At 35.5% G+C, this 14,750-nt stretch overlaps 1 protein-coding gene across 5 annotated transcripts in view; it reads right to left on the bottom strand.

Annotated features, from left to right (window-relative positions):
• Positions 1–14,750, bottom strand: part of AKAP6 (A-kinase anchoring protein 6) — a 257,106-nt gene that overhangs the window by 60,674 nt on the left and 181,682 nt on the right. The gene's annotated exons all lie outside the window — the stretch shown is intronic.

The following is a 14,750-nucleotide window of genomic DNA, read 5'->3' on the forward strand; positions in this document are numbered from 1 at the left end:
AAAAGACCACATTCAGAGTACGAATGCCATACTTGCTCTCATGGAACAACACCACTGAACATCAGAAATCCTAATGATTAATGAGAATTTCATGCACAACATGAGTATTTTCTACTGTGCACTATCAACTGCTCTAGATTCACTCTGGAAATTGTCAAGTTGAATGTGAAGTGGTCTTGACAGACCAAGGAATCTGCCCCTTTGTGTTTAGCACTTTGTAATGAACAGCACAACACCCATATAGTAAAAGAATCTGTCTTAAGGCAATTAAAAGAAAATATAGTTCCATAAAGATACAGCAAGAAAACTGTAGAAATTGATTTCAGCAAAAAACCATCACAAGTTCATGATGACTTATGTTGTCCCACCGAAATGCTAATCTCTGTGCTCTAAACCAATTGATAAACTGGTAGCTATAGCATCGATATTCAAATCTATGTAACACTTGCAATGTCAGTGGATATAGAGACCTGTATGTTATTGCTATTTTAATGTCTGAATTCTACTTAAGATGAAACAGGACATGTCTTGAAAATGGGAAAAGATATGCATATATCTGAGAGGGAAAAAAATGCTTCAAAGGACTGCAGCAGCAGGAAATACCAGGACACAAAATGAGTAGAGAAGTAATATAATACAAAGCAAACTCAGGATATTTTGAATGTACTTCAGCTATAGTGAACACTAGGGAAGACATGAACTTTTGTCTTTCTGGCATTCTCTCAAGAGATTCTGGTCCTGCTTTGTGGAAAGCCTATTCTGGTAACCATGTATGCCACGATAGCTGCCCAGCTGCTCAAATACAAATTGAAAAGATCTGTGGTCATTAAAAAAAAGATATATGCTTACAGTAATGTATATTGATGTCTTCAACTTTAACTGCTGTCTGTTTAATAGATGTTTGTTATGGGAATAATTGTAGGGAATTTAGTAGTGCCAAACAAAGATGGAAAAATGTAAGAAAACAAATCAGAAAGGATGATGGATAAAGAACAAGAGTTCATTGCCTATTCTGTGTTTTTCAAAAATTTTAAGGAATATGTTCTATTGAGAATATCAGCAAAATATGTGACTGATTTTTATGGTGACAGAACCTTGGTCAATAATATCTGCACTTCAGTGACATGAATAAAGTGGTCTCACTTATAGGTTTAAGTGGCTGTATTTCCTATCTTAACAATAAATTTATAATTACTAACAATTCTAAAAAGAAAAAAAGTACACCTTGTTGAATACTCCACACTCTTAACACTACTACATTACCTTTTTTTCAAATCTATATCTAAGTTAACTATTTTAGGCCATTTTGTTTGCTGTTTTGCTAGAGGTATAATATGTTGCTATAGAGCTAAAGTCCAAAGAAATGGAAGTAATGAATACATATTTTAGAACAGGCCATAGAGCTTTTGTACCTTAAATTACTACACTAGCACTACATTAACCCTATTAAAGTAAATTTTTACAGCTCATTGGTGATTGGCATTTGGTACTGATATTTGAAGAATTGCCATTGTATTGATTTTATTCTATGCTTCTTTAATAAAGTGTGAAAGAAATGGAAGAAGCAGGATTTAACTGTCCTTTGGTAAAACTCTTAAGCTCTTAAGAAAAAAGTTCAAATATTTAAACCATGCAAAATCTTTAGAGACATTATATTTGTTTTTAATTTTCCAACATTTCATAGGCCTGAAAAAGTCCCACTAGTATGAATACATTTACACTTGATTGATACCACAAAAAAGACCACGTTCAGAGTACAAATGTCACTCTTGCTCTCATGGAATAACACCACTGAACATCAGAAATCCTAATAAACATTACTGTAGACCCTTCTCAGGACGTGAGTGCACATGCTGACAGCACAGTGTAGTAAGCCACCTGCTGGCCAAATCAGCCAATTAGCAATTTTAATCTAATAATTAGAGGATCATACAAAGAAGAGATAAACATAAAAGAATAAACCCCCTAACTAAACCCCATCAACTAAAGACTATTGGAACTAATGTAAATGTATATATAAAAGGGAGTGATTCTTCATCTTATTTTAGGTTTTCCAAAAGTGGTCACCGCTTGAGTTTGGATGCCAATTGATGAAGTAATGTTCTCTTGTGTTAAAAACACAGAGTAGCTATGTTCTTTGGCTTTTACACACCACTTTATAAAGTAAGGTTCCATGGCAGGTCATCTATACCACACTATACCAGTCAGCTCCTCAGGAATGACTAGAGGAGACTCTGGATATGAAAATCCTAAACGGTTTGCAAGCAGCTTCCCTGGGAATACCGGCTAAACAAAAATATGTTGGCTGACATCACTCCTTAGAAGGATGTAGGAACTAAGCCTACTGTGCCCATGGGTCTGGATCCAAATATAACCATACAAAGCAAGGACAACAGTCAATGTACTGACCACACTGTGCATTCAGACTCACAGAAGCAGGGCATGTGAAATATAAGGACTGACAAGTTGCAGAAATGCCTGAACAGATGAATTATTTTCAGAATTTCAGCAAGATCCTCAGCTTCTGGATGACCTGACAACTAGAGATCAAAACACAGGAAAGTGGTTTTGAGAATCTGCTAGAGTTAAAATCTGCAGCAATAGGATAGCAAATTCTGGCCATGGCAGGTTCAGTATGCAAGTTAAAAGACATAGCTACAAAAAGAATTCAAAGATGCAGCAGCTTCTCAAGAACCTGGAAAATGGACCATATGCTCCTGAATGGAAGAATTTAGAGAGCACAAGAGTGCAATGCAGAATGCATGTGACTGGAAAAAGTGTCTGTTCTGTGCTATTTTTAGCCTTATAAAACCATAAACATCAATAGAAAAGCCTTTCTTCACGAGACCTCACCATTAAATTCACAAAAATATCATATGTATGATCCAAATAGTCTATGATGATTTTAATGAAACCAAAAGCCTGAAGCATCAGATCTCCCATCACTCTGGGTCTCCCTGTTTGGACAGTGGAGAGTTGTTCATGACACATATAGGCACCAATAAACATAACAGTTTTTGAATGGTGTGCAAGTTATTATAGTAGTATATTTCTAGTGACTGACTTGAAGGGAAGGAAACGGGGAAATGGTAGAAGATTAATTTTCTGGCATTAATTCACTTGGGTAAAATACAGGAAATCTTTTTCCTCACTATTTAAACATATAGGGGCAAATCAGAATATTTTAGCTACCATTAGAGCATACCTCAATACTAAAGGCAAGATTTCCTACCATGGCAGTAAAAAGCATTGTCTATGAAAATGGTTAGTTCACAGAGAGAATACCCTGTTCTTCAGTCAAGATACAGCTTGTGGCAAGCATGGCTTTTAGAAGAGATGCAAAAAACTCCTCCCATATACCCCACGAAACAGGCAATGCTTGCTGTTGCTTGTTGCAATTGGACAGCAATATTCAACATCTCTTTTAATCTGGCTTCAAACAGGAAGAGTTGAATTTAATTAATATGAACGAAACATAAATGTTTCCATGAAATGCACATTTTATTGCTCAATATTTAATACTCTGAGTAACTTTGAAATGTGCCGAGAGGAGTAAGGTTCACTTATTTAGCATTTGTGCTGTTAGACAAAATACATACATACATATATATATATATGCACAACTGAGCTAAATGAAAACACGCTTCTTTAAATAGCTATATTCTCCTCTCTTTGCATCTAAATGATAAATTCCTGAATATGTTAATCTGATTTTATGGAAGACTGAGTATTGATCACTGATTTGTAGAGATAAATTCAGCACTGGAATTGGAAAAAAAAAAAACAAAAACAGGTAGGATGTGGGTCTTTCTGTAGCTGAAGGCAGCTGGTGGTGTCTTAAAGGTGAGTTATTGCCACCAGGTAACTCATGGGGAATTACTTCTCCTGGAAGACAAGTGAAATGTGCATGAGAAGGAAAAAGTTGTGCTGTTACTTCTAGGCAAGACAGAAATTTCTAGTTCCACTGATTTTAGAAACCAGAGCTCTCTGAGGGTCTCGGAAGGAATCCATTGTAATTCCAACTTACCCCACACTAATTCACTACTTCTCCTATGGTGCCAGGAAAAATTATAAAGGAACTGCTACAGGAGCTCTGTATCATCAGGAGATTCTCCTAATGCCCAGTTCCTTCAAATAATTGTACTATTAAATGACTGGTATCTTGCTGCATTGCCCACCCCTCTACTCCTCTCTCCCCCTCCTCTTTTTTATTTTCTCTTTACCTGTTTTATTCATTGCTTTGTATTGACCATGGCAAAAATCCATAGGCTTTTGCCAAGTGTTTAAAAAATTTGTAAAAGTGTTCATGTCTGTTACAGACAGAATCATCTGCCAACTGTTCTGCCTGTTTTCCTGGGGTACTCCTAGTTTCTCCGGGCCAGTAGGAAAACCCTTCAAAAATCAACATATGGCCACCACAACTGACTCACATTCTTTCATGTTCTCTGCATTTAGATTAATATTCCTGTCCAGGTTTCCATTTAAGGGTTGTTAATGGATTGCCTCCTCTTTGACATTTCTCTTTCCTATGCTTAGACTGACATCAGCTACTCACTACAGGAAGGGTGTCAGGTCCATGTTACACTGGAATACCCCTAGATGCTCAGAATGATGAGCACAAAAGCCCACAGATACCTGACAAAATACTCAACAGAACAACAACTCTGCTGTTCTTTCAGATCACTGTTCCAAAACATGTTGTTGACACCATGGTGAGTACTGTTGCCCTGAAAAAAAAAGGCAAAATATCCCATGTTTTTGGTATTTTGTGCAAGTATTTTGGAATCAGTTTATTCCAGGATTTTCTGACCAACAGTAAATGTTTTATCCATTACATTCTGCGGGGCTAGGGTCTTTGCTTTGCCACATTGCATTTTCCAGCAATTTTACTAGGCTAACGGAATTCCCTTTTGCTTCTCTCTAGGGTGATTTGGGGAATTTTCAATTCTACATTTAAGTGCTCATCTTCTTCAGATATGCTATATTCAGCTAGAATGCCAGGGAGCAATCGCAGTGACTTTCCTGTTTCTTTCAGGTACTGCTTTGATTATTGTCTTTCAATTGAAACCAGAGCTTGGGTGAGTAGAATTCTTCTAAAACAACTGTAGTAAACTTTAAGAGATGGCATCTCTTATTTCAGGGGTTGTTTGTTGATTGGCTGCACTTATTCACTGGTTTCATCATGATTTCATTGCCCATCTGCAGTGCTTGGTTGCATCTTTCCAGTCTAATTTTGCTCCTTATCAGTGTTGCTCTGCAGCTGACTCTATAATCCAGCTGGTATCAAATTAGTCATTGATCTAATAGCATAGTTGCAAATATAGCAATTGAATGCCTGGCAGCCTTCTGCATTGCTAGAACACTGAGAATCTTTTATTTGCTTAAGCCACATTGCCGATATCTATTTCTTCATTAAAACCTTAAATTGTCAATGGTTTCAGACAATATATTTTAATTTCAAAGGTAACTGTGATATTCAATCTGGCTGCCTGCCTCTTTTTTGTCAAGAACATTTCTATTCCTACTTTTTCTGTTGCCTGTTACACTACATATGTTGCACTGAAATGCCAACATTTTCAGCCAGCCTGCATCTGCCCTGCTTCATGGCTTCTTTCAACTTACATTTTTGTGTGAGTTCTGCTCTTTCTGTTCTGGCACTTCTCCTGATAGTTCTCTCACTGTTTGGAGACATATATTAGATTGGTTTTACCTTAATGTCTTCCCTCTGAATAAGAACTGTGTATTTCACAAGTGATCCTGGCAAAGAGATACAATTAAGAAATGTTTCATGTCTACAGTTACACATGGTTGTTCTAGTTCCTGGCACCTTACCATATTCTCATTTTTTGTTTCTGGTTTTGGTTAAGAAAACTTTTTATAGCTTATAATTTACTTTTCGTTATTTGTACCCCTCTGACCAGTTCTTCTTAGAGGCTAAAAATTATGTACTCTTGCTGAAAAACCAAAATAAAAGCAATGAAATTTTTTAGGCAACAAAATGGGATCACATGACTGTCCACTTCTGACCTCCGATGGGGTTTAATTGATCTTTCAACACATGATAACAAGCTTAGAGTTCTTAGGAATTATTGTTCTTCCACCTACATAGTAGACACAGAAGAATGTGTCTGGAAGAAGGCCATCAAAAAAAAAGCATGTTAGTCTCAATTCATGTTCAGCTTTAAAAAGTTACCACCAGAAAAATTATATATCTATAGTGGCCCATTTTTGAGAAAAAGCAATGGGTAAAGCAGAGATAATCAAACTCCAGTGCAACATCTGTCAAAATCTAAATGTATCACAAATGAGTTTCAAACCGGAGTATTGCATAAATATTATACAGTGGTACAAAAAATAACCTCTTTTTTGTGATACCAGAATGAATGAGTGGCAAATTTAGAGAGTCTGATCTTCATAGTCTCTTTATCCAATCAGTGGAGAAACAGGTAAGAGAGAAAAGTGTTTTTCTGAAAATATTTCAGAGTACTTAACAAGCTTCTGCTCTGAACTACCCCTTAGAGAAAACTCCTCATGATAGGGGCTGGCCTACTTTGCTCCCATAGCAGTTAAACTAGTCTTCACACATGACTCCTTATCCCAGTGTATTACTGGGGAAATGACAACCTCTGCAGAGTGTTCCCTGCAGCTTGTAACACAGCTGGCACATGTCCTTCACATCTATAATAGCACCTGTCATTCCAGAACAGGATGTGAAGGGCTCTACAGCTCTTTCCCCCCAAAAGCATCTCTTCATAGAGCCAACTTTAACATTTACAGTTTCATGATCACTGGCATTCTATAGCAACCATGATTTCTGCAAAACAACATCACCCACAAGAAGTTAAGAACCACAAGTATTTCACACTCGCCACAGGAGTTGGTTGCAGCCTGCCCTAAGCCTCCCCTGGACCTGATGCAGCCACAACTGCAAAAATTATGAATTAAAGTACAGTGATTGCTTATTTTACCTTGTTAGAAGGAGAAATTTGGACAAAATGCCATAGCTATTATTAGTATAATATATGAAAAGTGTATACACACAAAGTAAAAATACCACCCAACCTTAAGTATGTAAAAAGGTTTCAAATATATACACATAAATAATTTATATTGATATTTTACATATTTTCAATATATAAATACAGTCTATCATATATATTTATAAAAATAAAAATACAATACATATACAAATAAAAACTCAGGAGATTATAAACTGATACACTTCACTGCAACTTATTTTTTATCATTTAGACATAAATTCATTGTATATATTGCCACTGAAAGTTTATAGAGATTTAGTGAATTTGGGTTTCATATAGAAAACCTGCCAAAAAACTATTCTGTCATCATTTGTTTTTTGTTTATTTTTATGAAAGTAATATTACAGTATTGATTATTTTTGAGGTATACTTATGAGGATTAATTTGGAAAGAAAATAATAGTTCCTGTATTATGTTTATGAAGCAAAACATCACAGGTAAACCATGTAGTTCCTATGAGTTTAAAATAATTTCTATTTTCCCCTGGACTATGATGTGGAAAAATAGGGAAGTGCACTAAAAATTGGCAACTAACTTAAGGAATAGAATAATAATACTATTGCCACCTATAATTTTTGCTCATGATATTTTTATCTTCACTGCTTTAAAACAGATGGATATACCAAGCTGCTAAAAAAAATCAGTATCAGAGCTTCAAAAATCATGTTGTCACATGATCACAGAGAGCTTCAAAAATCATGTTGTCATTGTGTTATTAACATTCCTCATTTTATCTTATTTCAATGTATAAACTGGAGAGACCAGTGGAAGGAGACTTTAAAGTCTCACTGCTTAGGACCTTATCTAGCTATTTTATAGCAGCAAGGGCACAAACACAGAGCATGTGGAGTTGACTAAGATGCTTGACGTGATGGCTGTAAATTGTCCATGTTTTGCAGCTGTAGTAAGGAATGGTGATGACAGCTATGTGGTACACATTTACTTTTGTTTGAAGTCAAATGCCTCTTTCATTCTAGACACACTGCTTTAATCTCCAAAAAGCTGTGCTGGTTTTTGCTACAAGCTCAGTAAATACTGCATTGCTTCAATGTGAGGTTCATCGTCAATATCATGCTGGGAAGAAGTGGGAGAAACCCACTTATTCTTAGGAAATGCATAAAGCCACTTCTTGCAAAAATACCAGAAGTCTGCTCTGTAGAAATTACAACACTGTCTTCAAAAACGCATGTTTACATTTGAAAAATATTGTGAAAGCAACCAAGAAAATGTAAAAATATTTTTCACATTCTTTTTGTATTCAATTTCTAGATATTTTAATTCTGTAGATGTGGCAATCAGTATTTTTCTACTGGAATTATATAGGACATTAAAACTTAACATTTCTCTGCTTTAAGTAAGAATTTTCCCAACAATATTTATATTTTCTGCTTTGAAAAATACAAAATTTGCCAGAATTAGCAAGGAATTTAATCCTGTTGCATGAACATATGAACCAATGAAAAATGAACTAGTTGTTATAGGATGGGTCACAAAGGAATTATTACTCTGTTCCCCAGTGCAACTGAAGTGAAAATACTTGTGCAGAAAAATGTAACCCAATTTCATCACCCCTTGTAATAAGAGAGTGGGAAACTTTGCTGTGTCAGGTCCTCGACTCATTTAGTTAACACTGTAATAGCAGTCAGACTTTTACTGCTATTTGGTATATCATGCATTTTTGAGACTTCTCATACAAACCATGATTTTCCTACCTAGTGGAGAAAGTCATAGAGGTTCTTAATCTGCTGGGGGAAAAAAATCCAGCCTAGCACATGAAAATTACTGAACTTTGTGAAGAACAGTAACTGAAGCCAGTTCTGTGCAAATTCATTTTAAAATACATGACAGTTAAAAACATACTACAGTGTAAGAAGCAAAGATTAACTTCCACTGAGGCATGTATCAATTTGTGTATGTAGACATAAGTACAGACATACTATTACCTAAGTAATAGACATGCTATTGTTAATGAGTATCTCTATCTTAGCAGATATTTTGCAGATAAAACTTTGTCAGATGAAATAAAAGCTTTCACTTTGGGACATAGCTGCTAATAGAATTAAAGTAATTTTTCATAAAGGCGGTGATTTTTGCAAGGTAGCCTAAAAGTTGATTAGCAAACTATAATGACTATTCTGATTGCAATTAAAAAGCCCTTCCAAATGGGTCAACACACCTAAGTGCTATCTGCAGTCATTTAGATTTTAACATCATGGTTATTACTTATTATCAGGCTGCACAATGAGATATTGATTACTTTTAACCTTTAGAGCTCAGAATTCAGGAAAAGTCAAGGCACTAGCACAGCCTACCTTTCCTGTCTAGTAAACTTATGGCCTTTAGTGGAATTCTAATGATTCCTATTGGCAAAGCCAAACTGAAATTAGTTTATTCTTTTGGCTCATGCAGAAATGATGACATGCCTAAAATTACTGCATGCATAGCAGATTTGTAGTTACTCCCTACCGGGGTCTCAATCATGACATGTGCTGAGAGCTTCCTCTAAACTGACAACCATCATTTTCTTCTGACTAAAACTGACTGTTTTAGCAATTCCATGCAGGCACTGATGGGCTACCAGACAGATAGAAAGCATTCTGGACTGTGCAGAATATGCAGTTTAGGAGCAAATATCTTCACATTTTATAGTATATAACCAATCCCCTAAGCATATTGTCCAAATATATCACTCTGCAGGCTGTTAATCTTTTAATAAGTTTTCTTTGTATGAAAAATCTACTTGAAATAAAGACTGAACTGCAATGCAGCTTCAGTAGGTACGCGGAACTTGCTTTAAATGGAACAAAGTAATCCAATTAAAGTAATCTGGTTTACAAGTTAAAATGATACGAAGAACATTAATTGATACTTATAGGCTGCTGCTATTTGAGCCGTCTCTCTGTTTGTGCAGCATTTGGAACCGCTTTGCACATTTGTATCCTCTAACAGCAGAGAACTCAGGCCCCCAGTTCAGGAGAATTATGGGCAAGAGAAACATATAACTCTTATGTGTTAGATTAATTTGCAGAACACTTGGCATTTTATTGCCAAGTAGTCAAATTGTTCCAAGTTGTTCCGGAAGGTTGTTATTAATAGTATGTTTTCTGAGGAAAGTTCTGTCTACTTTTGGAACTGCATTTCTGTTGCCAAGGAAACTCCTTGAAGCACAGCATTCTAGGAGCACACTGCTGCTTTTGTTTGCCAGTATCCTATTCATATCATCTAAGTAAGCACTTTACATACTTTAGCCTCCAGTTTCAAATGTTGAAGTCTTTATGTATTTATATTACCACGTTAAATATAGTTTGTGCTTCTTTTTAAACTCAGGGACTCTTGCAAGATTATTTTAACAGTTGCATTAAAAAACAGTTTTTTGTGGGTTTTTTTTTTTTCACAAGTTTGCAATAAATTAGTTTTAATTTGAATAATAGCTCCATAGGTTATAGCACTAGTCCTTAAGTGTTAATTATCTTTTCACTCTGAAATTAATGTAGTCATTTCCTACTGACTCCTCTACACCATTATTGAAGTGCTGAGGAAAACATGTCATTGAGTTCTGAGCCAGAACTGTTGTTGTGATTAATCCTGGTCACATGGCCAATCTCTGCCAAAAGGAGATCACTGAAAAAAGGTGACAAAGACAGTGATTTCCTGTCAGCAAAGAGTACGACAGGGCTGTCTAGAAGTGATGCAAATGAGGGAAACTTTCACCACGGTTTGTTTGATCCACTCCGGGCCACAGCACACTGAGCCAGCGAGAAAGGCACAATGGAGCAGCAGCACACCCAGAGGAGGAAATTAACTGCACCTTCCAAGCAGGGACAGAGCTTCCAGCAGGGAAACAAAAAATGCTGGGAGATTTATTTCCGCGTCAACTTTTTTTGAAATATATCCTTAGTTTTTGATGTGCATTTTTGTGTTATTTAATACAGTGGACCACTTCTCCTTGATGAAAGAGCTCAGCAGTTTAACCTTTTCAAAAACTGTACCAACTAAATGCTTTCAAAATCTTTGCACTACTGCATATGGATCTTTTTCCATCTATCATAATCGTTGCTGAAGAATTACTAGTAAAAGACTTATGGCTTATGTAATTTGCATTAAAACCACCATACACTGCTTGTAATCAGCAAAAAAAATATTTATTTTATTTTATATTTTCAAATGCTTGGTTAATTTTGTTCTGAACATACTAACAATTTTAACAATCATACTGTACTTATTTAAATAGGGTTTTAATCTAACACAATTAAGTTTTGTAATTAATCTTCAGAGGAAAATGGAAAGAATTATCATTAACTTTTCTGCCCGTATATTCACTTCTAATCTCGACAGTTCTTGTAAATACTGATTTGCTTCATTTTTGAACATTCAAGGTAAAGAATCACTCAAGTTCCTACTAAAGGGCTAATTAGCAGAGTTTAAATTCTTTGAGTTTGATCCTTCAGTAACCGCATATGAATACAGCTGAAGTCAATGCAAGTTCTGTGTACTTAGAGCTTATAAAATCAGGCTCACATGCCGTAGATTAAAATGAAATAAACATGATACATTTGGCATCAAACTGAGCTGCTGCAGAAGTACAAAGAAGTAAGAATCCAAAACATGGAAGTGTTCCTTTTAGTTTTTCTTCCTTAATAGATAAAGCATTAGAGAAAAAATAAACTGTCATCAATTCATTCTTTTACTGCCATTTTATCAAAGGCTAGCTGATTTTCAAAATCATTAGCTAGTTTAGAGCTATAAAGCAGAAATCATTTAGGTCTATGTTCTCTTTGTTTTAAATCTACGAACTGAAATCTAGGAAGTCTGGAGAAAGTAGTATATTCATATTCAGTATTACAAAAAACATGGCTATGCTGTTCCTATTATAAGAGCAAAATAAAACCTACTTAAAGAGGGATAATAGGAATCCTAGTAAAAAACTATGAAGTTCATGGAATATTAGAAAAAAAATTAAGCTGAGAGTTGACTTAAGTATATATTGCCTCTGAAAATAGATACTGTGAAAATACTCTAACCATGAAAACATATTTCATTTTCCTATATACAATATTAGCATTTATATATTGTGTTATGCTGCTTTAATGTATGCTTGCCCCTTCTGAATTACCTGTTTCATCATTGCTCCTTCCCATTCATAGACTCCTTAGGGGCAATGATTACTGCTGGTAATAGTGATACCACAGCAGGTTCCCTGGCAGGGGCTGCTTGCTGAGCTGGCTCTGAGCTGCAATTACTTGTCAGCTCAGCAACTGAGAAGAGAGATCTGTGGTTTTAGGAGAATCCACGAAAATGCAGAGAGTGCAATTAGCAGGTTCACATTTGAAGCTGTAATTGATAAAGAGAAACCAGAGCAAGACCTGTGTTTTCATAACACCCCACATCATTGAGGTGCTTTGGTACTAAGAGCTGCCTGGGTTTCTGTCCCTGCAGACCAGAATGGCTGTGCTCTCTGGGAAGTGCAGGCAGTGCTCATGAGCACTCGACCATTCACGACTCTCAAAAAGCCTCTGAATAAAATGGGTGTCACCACTGATTAGAAGAGAGGTTTACTAGGCTAGTTTTATAAAACTATTAATACTCTTTTTGAGGACATGATTCAGTGTTACACAAATCTCTAAAATTAGGGATGGTAAGGAGCTAGTGATTTATCTGGTCTTACCTTTGCTAGTGCAGAATTGTTCCCTCAATTCCATTAGCTAATGTTATCCTTTGTCTACTTTTAAATGTCTGAAATTATCGGGCTTTCAACACTTTGAGAGGTTGTTCATTGTCGTGTTGGAGGTTTCTTGTTGTTGTTTTTTGGTTTGGGTTTTTTGGTTTTGTTTTTATTTTTTTGAAAGAATGATCGTTCTAAATGCAATGCACTTTAGATTTTTACATTACCTGCAAATATTCTTCCTGCTTTGTGGACGCTTCTCAGTCAACTCTTAAGCAAACTCCACATCTCTAGTTAAGGATTTTATTCAGTCCTTAAAAATTCACTTGCTGCTCTTACTAGAAAGGTAAATGCAGTGAATATTCACTGCAGGAGGGCAAGGAGTCTGTTCCTACCCTTCTTCAAGTGGTTTTGTAGTGACCAAGTACCAGATAAGCAGTTTTGGGATGGGGGTTCAAATCTGGCACAGTAGCCTGTGACCTCCTGGCAGAAACTGCAGGACAAATAAGCTGCCTGTTCTTTGGAATCACTGCTGGTTTGTCTCTGCTGCCCAGGCTGCAGACTCAGCTACTCTGTCATACAAACTTTCAGAAGTGTCATGCCTATCACATTCAGAATTTCATAACATTAAGAAACTATTCCCATTTTGCATATATAATATTACCCATTTTTCACCATATTATACTGTACATATTATTAAATTATTGCCCTTTTTTACTCTTCTCATCATGCACTATTATCTCAGCCTTACCATCTATAATTATTCTTAGGGGTTACATTTGGAAATAAGAGAGGAAGTACACTAAATAGTATCTAAAATACTTGAACTGGCTGCTTAATCTTTGTTCCTTCTCATATTGATGGATGGATTGTTACCTTAAAATTTATGTTTATCAATTTATTTTTTTTAGTATAGGACTAAAACTAGCAGTTAAATTAGTCATGCTACAAGCTGGCCTTACACAGACAGGCCCTAACGACCAAAACACCTTATTTTAGACTCACAAGAAAATTTTTACTCATTTCTGACATTGTTTATTTCTGAGCCTGACCAAAGCCAGGTCTGTTAATGTGCGATTAAGTCTGATTAAGTATTTACAGTGTTAGGAAAAAGACAATAGCAAAAATAAACAATAATTGTCAAAGCAAGAAATGGAGGCCAGTGAATGAAACTCACAGCCTAAATAGTTTGGATCCAAACTATATTTGCATTTATAAATATATTTTAACTCACATGACAACCCCTTCTTACTGGGTATTTTAAATAGAATAACTAAAATAAGAAAGAATAAACTTCAAAGACACTATCAAGAAAATAGGATGCAAAAGCAAGAAAAAAATCATTGTATTTAAGAAATTATCGAATCATGCAATCATAGAAGGAAGAGAACAACTTCTATTTGACCTTGAATATACCATTTATTTGATAAGAAATAAAAAAAAGCTAGAGGGTAGTTGTTTCTTGTCATTATAGTGTTGCTGATTCTGTGGTTAGTTATTAATTTTATTTTTTATGATTCACAATCTGCTCTTTGAAATATGCCATATGCTCAAAGCAATTCAAGGATGACAACTGTCAGAATTACTCCAATAAAAATTGCCTAAATGAGGAAGATTTACTGCAGCCTGATATTTCTGTCGAAAGCCCCTCCTTGCCCCCCCACCCTTCAGACCCATAGCTGCTCAGACACACAGTGAAGCCTGAATCAATTTTAGGATCAAGTCACTCATTTTGAGGAAGTTCTTACAAGTATTATCTATCTAAAAGAAATGATAAATCTTCTGGGTTAAGACTACTATGGCAAATAAAAGAAACCATGTGTGTCTGTATGCATGTATGTACATATACATATACATATATACATACATATCTATATATATACACACATACGCATGTACATATATATATGCTAGAATTAGACCCTATAGCTTCACCCTACAAGTTCAAAATCATGTTGCTCAAATCACAACCAAGTGTGAAGACTTAACATGACAATATCTACTTTATGTGTAACTAATAAAAATTAAATTGGAAGAGTCCTCAATCC

The sequence above is a fragment of the Agelaius tricolor genome, unplaced genomic scaffold (genome assembly GCF_023055355.1).
Source record: "Agelaius tricolor isolate 1412-34295 unplaced genomic scaffold, bAgeTri1.0.p SCAF_5, whole genome shotgun sequence".
NCBI lineage: Eukaryota > Metazoa > Chordata > Aves > Passeriformes > Icteridae > Agelaius > Agelaius tricolor.